Raw genomic sequence first — 12,234 nt, 5'->3', positions numbered from 1 at the left:
ATATTTAGTCAAGTACCAGAACTTTTTCGCATAGTATTTATCCACATTTTTTGAGGTATATCCACATATTACTTTCGTGGTTGTGGAAGCGCAGCGCAACTTTTGTGGGCGAGCAGCAGCGGAACGAGTATCTCGTTTAGGAATCACACAAAAGTTTATTCGTTCACTTTTATCGCACGGAGCCGGGGCGCGTTAGAGAAAATGATTTATACGATTTATCATAAATAAGTTATTCCCGCTCGTTTGGAAGAACTATTCCGACGATACTATTGTAACTTGTAGCTGTTTATTTTAAAAAGGAAATTTGATTTTTTGGTACAGTTAACACGAAAAGTGATATCAAATTTTATATATCATCCTTTGATATACTTAAAATGCATTGCATGGAAACATTTTAGATTTTTTTATTTAACCAAACTTGTAAAGCAAGTGACATTTTTTTTATTATACTCAATTGTACTTAGTATCAAATGGAATTATCATTCAGACATGAAAACAGTATGATATGTAACAGAAAATCACTTGGATGATGTTTAACATAAAAAATAAAATAAACCACAAAAGATATTCGTCCTTATGCTAATATAACTAGCGAAAGAAATAACCGATACCAACACGTGATAAAGAATCGACGAGTTCCTTACGATATTTCTAATATTGTTGTAATCTACATATTATTCCAATAAGTGGGTTTTCGGAGGCAATATTGCGCTCGGGAGTAAAGTAGCGGACCCAAGCGGGAGCGGTAAGTTTTTACCTTTTATTGTTTTATTTATAACTTTGTGATTGATGACGGCTGAGCGCAAAGTTGGCTTCATAAATATTGAGGCGAGTGCGAACTCACGCTGGCATATAGTTCCATATCGAATTAGGATATTTTCGGCAACGTATCTTTAGTTCAGATAGTGTTGTAACGAGTAAGTACAATAGAGTGCATAACTATAAATAATTCGAAGTCTAGAGACGTCATAATCGGACTAAATTTTGATAACATCTGTATTTATAATTAACATGTGGTTAATTAAAAATCATATTAGAAATTTAATACTCATGTAAGAAAGAAAGTGAAGTAGAAATTTAATTATCCACTTTATGTTGTTAAAATTATTAATTTCATTTGATTATATTTACAAAGTAAACATGATATTACATTGCATGTCCTATTACTTTTCATCAAGGGCTAATGTCCAGCGCTTTGTTTTATTCAAGGGCCGTGCGACGACCACAAATACTGCGCTATCGGTAACAATCAACAGGAAATCCACGCCGACAACGATACTCGTTCACTACCGGACAATTCAATTTGCATAAGCACTTTATATACATTTGGTTTGTTTCAGTAAAGATCTTTTAGATTTGACATTAGCCTTTTTTTCATGGTTGGTTCGGTGTTTTGTTTACCATTTAATCTGTATGCACCCTTTTTTACTTTCGATATAAAATCCTATTGACAATTAAAATAGAAATAAAATTTAGGTTTTGTAGATGGATCGTAGCACCATTTATGGCTCTAAAATAATACCTATAACTTTTTAACGTTACATTTATTTGACAAACTTTAATGGCAAGATAAAAATAAGATGTATATCTACACCCCAGTAGTTTTACAGTCGCTGAACTTTATAACTACTTTTATTTATTTTATCAATAAAAAGTTTATATTATATGTGTAAAACCTTTGCAATCATTATATAACTGAAGGAAAAACCTATGAAGGTGATGATATAAGGCTAAACGACATTGCTATCACCGTAAAGGTGACACAACAAAAGCTTTTCAGAGTGCGATAGGGCTGGCGTATCTTTTGAATGACTGCGACCATAAAATGACATACACAAAGAGACGTCCGCGCGGCCCGGCGGCCGATAGCACAATGTGGCAAACGACGACGTGCTTCCTGTTCCGGCCGCGGCGCCACTGTCGCCCAGATTTATGCCCGTCGCTTCCTCCCACCGTATGCGTGCTACTGCGTCTACCCTCACCCACTCATTTACACAAAACTCGAGTTTTTCAAGCACCTGTGTTATACACGAATGCCGGAACGGATGTCGACTTTCTACCGTCTCGTTAACGTTCACTCCAATTCTGTGTTTGCGTTTATTGTCGCTTATGAAGCCTTCTTCAATGTATATGAATTTTCATCTTGAAGGTTTTTGACAATAGATTACATTTGAGATATAATTATAAATCCTAAAATAAATATAAAAGAATAATAATAAAACAGTAAAGTAAAGCATTTTTCGCAGTAAGCATTTAATTTCACGATTACTTATTAATAATATTGTGAGCGTTAAAGTTTCAGAGCATATTTTGCTCAAATAACAAAATTAATATTTCACATTCACTCAAGACGAATTAAAGTTAAAATCTTCACGGTTTTACTCTAAACACGTTTAAAATTACATCTCGTTAAAGCGGCATCTCGCATGAGCGAAGTTAATTTAAGACGTCAATATTAATAAAATATTCGCGGAGCACGGGAACGTGAAAAGGCGCTCAAAAGTAAAGGGGTTGAAGGTTAATTTAATCCGCAATGATGGTATAAGCTGATATAATGCGTAGCTTTTATAACACGTATGTGTTTTAAGTTGAATGTCTATCAAGATTATGTTAACGTACGTACAAAAAGACTTATGTTGTTTGTTAACATAATTTTTTTTAATAATTTTTTTTTTAGGAATTTTAAATAAACAAATAATGTGTTTTTAAATGATCACTCTACATTTGTAAGTAATACTATAGAATTCGCAGTTTAATAGAAAAATGTATTTTTATTTTTTTTTCTACTTCTATATGAATTTTTAAATGCCTGCTAATCATTAAGTATTCGGAAACATTACAAGATATCGGCAACGCTTTCATCTGTCCATAACCCCGGGTTAATTACCAGGAGAACACACGTCAAGGGTATAAGGCGTGAGGCATGAGGCGAGGAACAAAAAGGGAGTAGTTGTTGCATAATGGAGTGACGGCCGCGAACGTTCGCAGCAACTCGGAATATCTTAGCAGGAGAACCGCTAGCACGTCACTCTTGTCACGTGCCGTCTTCCTACGACGAACCTACTAATATAATAACTAGCGAAAACTCTCCGGGTTACTTATTAAGATGTTATTTTTAATAAACCTACCTACTACTAAATAATACCTACATGTATAATTGAAATTAATATGCACCAAATGATTTGATATAATTTATCATTTCTTTTATTTGTATTAATTTTAGGTATCGGAAGTTTCGCACTAGAATCTATCCGGTGGGAAGAGTATAACATATGTATGTGAACGTTTTCCTTTTTTTATTCTAAATGTAATCACTTGTATACAAATTACTTAGTTATGAATTACTGTTTAAAACACAAGTATCAAATGACTTGGATCAAATCATTGTTTTAGGTAGACCGCACGTTTAAAGCGCCAAAGCAAAGTTTCATATAAATTTTGTACAACAAACCTTAGCTGACGTTAACTTCGTATCTTTGTCTGATGCTCACGTGGAGGCAGGTGGGTGCGGTGCCGGGGGGACAGGGGGTAGGAGGTGGACGGGGGTAGTAGAAATTCCAACTAGCTTTGTGAATCAATCAGGAATTAATTGCGGCCCCTTGGAGCGGAGTTGAATCATACTTATTTACTCCATGCAATGCAATTTACCTTCCAAGCTCAGGTTCCATATAATTTGAATAACTTTGCGAAACTCTAAAGTAACTATACTAACAACTTCTTTTTAATTTTCAACATGCAAAATCGAACATCTCTTTAAAATAACAAACAAAACATTTTTTTCAAAACATGTTATGTAATAAAAATAAGTTTCTTCTTTTTAATTTTTATGATTTCTCTTGAATATTCTTCCAAAAATTTTCTTAGTAAAATTATAAACCAACATCTAATATAATACTTTACATATAAATTGTGTGTATAGTAACTTTACAAATTAAGTATTGTTAGTTCAAATTTTAGTTTACTTCCAATAAATTATATTGCAGAGAAATGTATAAGTTTTAAGGTGAGTAAATAAGCCGTAAACCGCTTGCATTATAAGCGAAACAGAACTGTTTCGCAAGTTGTTGGAAGTTAGAAGTCTGGAACTTTATAACTCTGCGATTGTTTAGATTCGGCGAGGTACGCCGCGGAGCGACGTCAAAGGAAAAGTTTCAAATGGTTCGCAATACAACCATTTGTTTCGATGAATGCTTTGCCTAATTCGCGGCAATTATTAAGTTTATTAATTTTAATTTGTTTCTTATTGTGTAAAAGTTGACGAACTTTTTATTACATGCCAAACGATTTTTGATCTAAAGTGTTGCCACGATCTTTAAAAAAATGTATAAACATTGCCTTTATTAAAATGTAGCAATTAATTATAATGTTATTTGCATTCTTTACTCATTTAATAAACATGATAAATGTATATAAATTAAACGATTTATATTTAAATGTTCAAACACAAAGGCAGCATAGCATACCTAAATAAAGTAAACACTGAACATAAAATATAGTATTGCACTTTTCACATATGATTTCCAAACAAAATCAAAAAACAACAAAATACTCAACAGTGGAATTAATAGCGCTCTTGAATACAAGTAAATCGAATCAGTGTCAGTTACCTGAGTCTCGATGGGCGAAGTTGCCGACATGCCAACTGAAGTGGTCCTTTGCGAGGCGGACGGTTATCCTATAGCCGCTAACTTGGGACAAAGGCATGCCATTCTGTAGGATAGACCACTTGAAAATGAGATGCCACAACTTGCTAATTGATATTGATCGCTAATTTGTGCCACTAATCGAAACGGATTAGTTCCCTATGTAATAAATTGTAATAAGCCAGGTCCATAGTCAGATCTATAAATATTATATTAATTTAAATTTAATACTGTTATTAAATCCTCTGAGATATATAGTCCTATGTTATATATTTTTTAAAACAATGTTAAGGTAATAATACGTTTTAACATTTAATTTTAAATTCACTATTTGGTAATAATCATTCCATAAAAATAAACACCTATATTTTATGCAAACATTTTTGCGTTTTACGCATTTATAATTTCAATATGTCAGTAATATGAGATTTGCTGTACTTCCTTTTTCATACTACTACTGCAGTACTACTACTATACAGTTTGGTTCTACGGCGTAGCTCTAACTCAAGATAATTGCTTAAGTGAGATTTCCGTAGCCCCAAGTGATCCCCAATAGGGGTAAGATGGCCATCTGTTATGCTAACTCAAGAGTACAAGATAACAAACTTCACCTAATCCTCGACTTAGGTTTGCAATCCTTGTAAATATTATTGTTGCTTAAACTTACTAACAAAACATTACAACAATTCCAAAGTAACATAATCTTTTCGAAAAACATAACAATAAAACATACGTGAATTGTATACAAATTATGTGATGAATTTTCCTTGTCTGTTTAAATACTGACATACAAATTTGTGAATTAACAAATTAGAAACTTAACAAGAGCTTTCTTTGTTACTTTGAAATAACATTAAAAATTTATTATGTTTACTCTTGAAGGTAATATAACTGACTAGAATATTGATTGGTCTAAATTTAATTAATACATATTACACAACGAAAGGTAAATATAAAAATAGTACACAATGTTTAGTAATTGAGCATCAGGTAAATAATACTTAACTCAGAGATAATTCTTCATTATGCAACAGCGGCTTTATTATCAAGACGGCTTTTAACGCATCCCTTACATCTTTGACTGTAGTCGTAAATTATGAAAGGTATTAAGATTCAAGCAGTACTATATATAAATTAGTGAAACGGAGCTTCGGGGACAGTGTAACATACTACAGAAAGCCAATTCGCAATAATTTTCACTCAAATCTGACATAAACATGACCGATATTCTCCAGCAATTTGCATGTCCGTTGCCTCTTTGAATAAATTAAAGCCACCTGCCCGAAGGTCGGATTGCTATGAATATGTAAGACGAGGCCTCCAAATCTTAGGCACCAATTAGAAGAGGGTCATTAAGCCTTTGCTTGATTACGTCTGGTTCTGCCCGAAGACGAATAGCGAAGTACTGTACCGTTTACACATAAATCTATGTTCAATATCTAGATATTCTATATTGAATGTCGATTTTTCCTGCGACAATCATCTCCCTAAGTACACATAAAGCGACGCTAAGGGAGAAAAGGTCTCCCTTAGCGTCACTTTATGTGTGCTTACTTACTTTACATTAGATTTTTTTTGTCGATTGTCTAATCCAAATGTATTCAAGAAAACTTGATTTTGACTTGTCTAATTACTAGAACTCTCAAGTTTGCTGATATTTACTACTGTTACTCCTATCAAAATGAGTTTGCTACATTTTAGGTTCTAAAGTCATTTTTCCTTTGATTACCTAATAACGTACCGTGACGCAACAGACTCGATTACGGAGCGGTAGCCGGTGGCCAGTGAGCCACTCACCCGCCGGTCACTGTAATCTGGTTACATCGTTTAATCGATAGCCGTTGGCGACACAAGCCGATACATCCGCTATAAACGATACTTTGAAAATGCACCATATCGTTGTATCTTACTTACTATCCTATTTATTTATTTATTCTTTAGCACTTTTATAAGTACAAGGAGGACATAATGCCTAAAAGCATTCTCTACCAGTCATCTCTACCTATCATAGTATACCATGGTTTTTTTTTATATTAGTAACTGGCTGGCCTAAAAAGTGATAAGATAAACTTGTATTTCAATCATAATTTAATTGTTTTTAAATCAACAATTTACTGAACCCTTTATATTGTACGTATACAATATTATTTTATCTTTCACTCATTAAAAATGAATGTAGCTGACATTGGACCGCAATATTCACTTATCAAAGTAGCCAGCGCTTTCGTTACCCTTACTTGAATATAAAACACAAAGTGCTGGTTTTTATAACGAGCTAATTATTCCGGCGTGTGAGCAGTGGGCAGTGGGCATTGGGTAATGGGCAATGGGCACGTTGAGAGCGTGGCCGTACTATAAATACCGTAGGCAAACACAGTGTTAGCACCGGTCACGATGCACCCTGTTTGTACAGCCTAAAACAACATGCGTTTGCGGCCACCGACTGAATTTGTTACTGTCGGTCATTGGCTGACTCAGTACAATCCGCTACATTAGTACACTTGAGTTGAAAATCGTTATGACATTTTTTTATATCATTTCTTTTAAATAATAGTATATTTCAAATCAAAAGTATGGAAGAATCTTGGGAAGGCCTGTGTCGAAGGACAGCCTGATAAAGTAACTGGAACCTTAAAATAATTGCAAGTATATTTTTTGTGTTATTATAATATAATAGATTTAGCCAATGTAAAAAAGATATTGGCCGGAAAATAAAGGCTTATCTACCAATCTATATGTCATATAATTTAATCATATCATTATTTAGTAGTAAATCTATTCTAAACATACTAAAGTATTTGAACACCGAATTTATCGTAATTGAAACAATGAAGATCCATTTTAGTCGTCACTCATTTACTTTTAAAATGTTTAATCATAGCTGTTTAAAATATATGAAACTGCTACTTGTAATGTTGCTTAAAAATATTAAGTATCAATAAACTTATCTACGCGACTGTCCTAATACGTGACTAAGCGTAAATAGAATGAAAAAGTTAAATCAGGTTTGGTTCTAAATAATATTCTATTATACAATAAAAATAACATATTCATTTTGTTTTATAAATATGTTATTTTAGGAGATGTTAATCTGTACATTAAATTTATTTTCGTAATTTATTTAAATTAAAATGTTTTGAAATGCCCGGGACATCCCCTCAAGCGTTTTCAATGTCGAAATATATTTTTTTAAATTATTATTTTGAATTGTGTTTTATATAATTGTAATAAATTATGAGACAAATTGCTAAAATAAGGGAAGATATTTATAATCTCTAGAATTTTTCAGAAAGAATAAATGTTTGTATCTCAATTGTTAAATGTTCAATTAGTTATTAATATACTGTTTTAACAATTAACAAATAACGGTAACTTACTCGTATAAGTAATGCATATAATTTTTTCATTATAAGTTTCTTAGTAAATTATCATCTGTCGCTGTAAACAATAAAACATTATCTTTATTTAAAACTATAAAGTAAAGTCAAAAGTCAAAGGAAATCACGAGAAATAATAAACAAATTAATAATTCAGATAATGCAACGCAACGATTTCATGCAACGCTAAAGTGTCAATAAGCGGCCGGCGCGACCGTGTGTACGCAGCCTAAATAAACATCTATTACTTCTGACACTGACATACAATACTGCACCTAAATGACACAGCAAAAACAAGTATATGTAATCTGTTATACCGTATTTTTTAGCTATACAGTAGGTATAATTATAGAAGTTGTTAATTAATTATATTATTTATTAGCTGTCCGCGACTTCGTCCGCGCGGAATTAATTGAAAAAAAAACTTAATTAGTAGCCTATGTGGTCTTCCAGACTGTGTTCTACATCTTTGCATCCATACATTTGAATTCATAATATTAGTAAGATTTTCTTGATGGATATCCTATATATTTAACTGTGGTAAACGCTAGCAACAATATCTGTTTGCACGAATGGGCCGGCTTGCCTGTTGCAATACTACGACCACTCAGAAGACAGGCGTGAAGTGAAAGTAATTCCGCGATTCGTCTGATGAGTGTGCGTTCCACTTAAAATTAGTCCTCTTTCCCTACCCTTTTCATATGAGGAAAAGATAGGAAGGGAAAGTGGATTTGATAGAGGAAAGGGCGAGTAGGAAGAGGAAGGAGTTTATTTCTGTGCGGCTCTTCCTTCGTTGATTAAAGGTAGGCAACGTATTTGCAATTGCGGATGTCCAAGGGTAGCCGTCGGTTCGCCATTTTGGCGAACTCAGATGGCCGCTTGTTCGTTTGCCACCTTATAACATTAAAAAAAACAAATAAGCTTACAATCTAATCTATTGATGAATTTTAATATAGTCGTTCGAGTTCAATACTAGTATAAAAAAAAAACATTGAATGATCAATTTTTGTCTAAAAATAGTATACAAAATAAATAATGTTTTAAACTAGTATGACATAAATCTTCAACAAAGTTTCCAACCAACACATTAGCATTGCAACACAAACAGCGTTTGTGGCGCGTTTAGTGAATCAGAAATCGGCGTATGATCGTGTAATCAATTGTTTAGAATGCAGCGTGGGCGTCTAACGCCGGCCTGCAGCATAGAGCAGCGGGCCGCGGCAACAACGCGTTGGGAATCTCTGATTGCAGCAGCACTCGTTGCAATACACACGCTGTTTACACAATACAATACATCAGTTACTAGAAAAGAAATATTGCATTTGTAAACATACTGAATTCCATACTGACAAGGATAAAAAACAACTCTATATGATCTTAGACTTTCATAACAACTGAATAGCAATTAATAAAACAGCTTCAACATATGACGATTAGTTGAATCCTTGTCTTGTCACATATTGTATTATTTAAAACAATGTCTGAAACACTGTTTAACAAGACCGAAGTCAATTGAGAAATCTAATTAAAGAAAATGTTATGAACTTTATGATTTTTCTATAATTATGTATGGAAAGAAACATTCTATTGATTTAATAACTTTGTTAAATACAAAACGTAAAATAAGATTTTCAAGAATTTATTTATTTATTTATAAATTTTTTTTTTTTACAAACATAAGGTTATGCAAATAGGTTGAGCGTTGGAGCCTGTCATAGTATGAACTGTGTGACAAGCACCGGCGCCTTTCCTTTACAATGAACTTGAATTATTGGATTAGTGTTTTGTGCGTAGTGCGGTATGTTACATTTGTGTGTAACGTGTTGTGCGGGTAGAGTGTGTGTGTGTGTGTGTGTGTGTGTGTGTGTGTGTGTGTGTGTGTGTGTGTGGTGTTATTGTGTGTCGTTGTGAATAATGTTTTGTATGTGTTCTTCTTATTATAATATTTTACTATAAGGCCAAAGTAAATTTTCGGTTTCTTCGTAATTTAGGTTTAGCAAAAACTTCGTAACAGCTCTTTTACACTTCTTAGTCGACAAGGAGTATATGTTGGCAGCCTTGTTAATGGTATTATAAAGTCGAGGTCCTAAGACAGAGTAGTGGTGATCAGCGACGCTAGTTCGATATTTTATGCATTTAAAGACGACGTTTTTTCTCCGTTTGTTAAGCACGGAATCTAAATATGGGATTGATTTGTGATGACGTAACACAGTTTGTAACACAAATAATTTCCTTACACTTAGTACATTCCAGGTTTTGTATAAAGTTGAACTTGAATAAGTGAAAGGCTTGCCCAGCATAATTTTTAGTATAGCCCTCTGTGCTCTTTCTAACGGAAGTAAGTTAGTTCTGTTTGCCCCACCCCATACTGAAACGCAATAGTTTAGCAACGATTGGGCTAAGGCAAAGTAAATGCATTTTAATAAGTTTGGTTCGACAGAAGATCTCAACCTTTTGAACGAGTACATGAGCTTTCTGATACGAGAAGCTGTATGAGATATGTGTTTTCGCCAATTTAATGTGCTATCAACTACAAGGCCTAAATATTTCGTATCCGAACATCTTTGAATAGATTTACATTGACAATTTAGATTCAGCGACGGTCGACAGGTATGTACCAAAATTTTGAAACTATTACTTCGAGGTTGAGATGACAAGCGAGAGCTGAAAGTTATGTATTTTGTCTTATCCAAGTTCAAAGTCAGTAAATTAGAAGAAAGCCATTGCGTAACGGTAGAAAGAGCATTTTCGGCATATAGATGTACAGATTCCCACGAATCGCCGTGAACGATTATAGCAGTATCATCTGCATAAGAAAATAGTTTAGAATTCGGCAGGTTTAGTAGACACAGACTATTTACATAGATCAGGAATAATGTTGGACCCAAAACGCTTCCTTGAGGGACACCAAAAGTAAGGTTCTCCACATCACTGACCAGATTTCCTAATTTGACACATTGTGATCGGTTTGTTAAATAGTCCTTGAAAATGTCCAGAGCTAGACCCCTGATTCCAATGCTTTCCATCTTGGACAAGAGAATCGGGATTGAAACCGAATCAAAAGCTTTAGACAGGTCTAAGAAAATACCTACAGTTTTGTTTTTATTGTCAATATTTTTAACTATTGTGTTGATTAGTTCAAGTGCTGCATCTTCTGTCGATTTGTTAGTCCGAAATCCAAATTGGTTATGAGCTAATATATTAAATTTATTTAAGAAGCTAACTAATCTTTTGTTAAGGATTTTTTCTAATATTTTAGATAAAATGGTAAGAATAGAAATCGGTCTATAATTATTAACTAACCCAATTTCTCCACTTTTATAGATAGGATGTACTATTGCTTTTTTAAAAACGGTCGGAAAAATACCTCTAGAAATGCTGAGATTACACACATGTGTAATAGAAGGTATGAGAACGTGTCTGGCAGATTTAATCACCGAGGCCGGTATATTGTCCCAACCAACAGCACAGTTATCGCGAAGACCCATAATTATGTCATTAATCTCACGTTCATCAGTTTCAGTCAAATATAAGGAATTTACTTGTACTTCGGGGTTGTTGATTAGAGGACTCACCATAGATGCTTCAGTATCTATACCCATGGCTAAGTTTTTCCCAATATTGGCAAAAAATTCATTAATGGAGTTTACTGTGTTAGTAGTACCTGGGTGATTTAATAATTCGCATGAATTATTTATACGTTTGTTAAATCCCATAATGGACTTAATTATATCCCAAGTTGCTTTAGGGTTATTTTTGGCTTGTTGTAGTTTGTTGGTTTCATACTCGCATTTTAGTTTTTTCAAAAGGTTGTTGCAAAAATTACGGTATCTAGTATAAGTAAGTTTTTTAATCATATCGTGAGGATCTTTTTTGTACTTGGAACGCAATTTGTCTCGATTTCTTATACATCTGAGAAGGCCAGGAGTGATCCACGGTTTAAGTATTCTTTTTCTTTGTGGTACTTTAATATTTTTAGTATGCGAGTTCACAATATTTGAAATGATCGAAACCAGGAGTTCTGCAGCTTTGTTAGGATCTGTAGAATTTAAGACTGGGGTGAAATTAGTGTTCAGTAGATCGTGTACTACATTCGGAAAGTCAATACGACGGATGCAACAACTAGGTTGTTCTAACTTAGTTTTTAAATCGATACCTAATATAATAGGGGCATGATCAGTAATATAAGAATCCAAAACTAAGGCTGTCGCGCT

This window comes from Papilio machaon, chromosome 5, assembly GCF_912999745.1.
Source record: "Papilio machaon chromosome 5, ilPapMach1.1, whole genome shotgun sequence".
NCBI classification, from domain to species: domain Eukaryota; kingdom Metazoa; phylum Arthropoda; class Insecta; order Lepidoptera; family Papilionidae; genus Papilio; species Papilio machaon.
The sequence above is the reverse complement of the archived record's forward strand: the minus strand, read 5'-3'. Positions refer to the sequence as shown.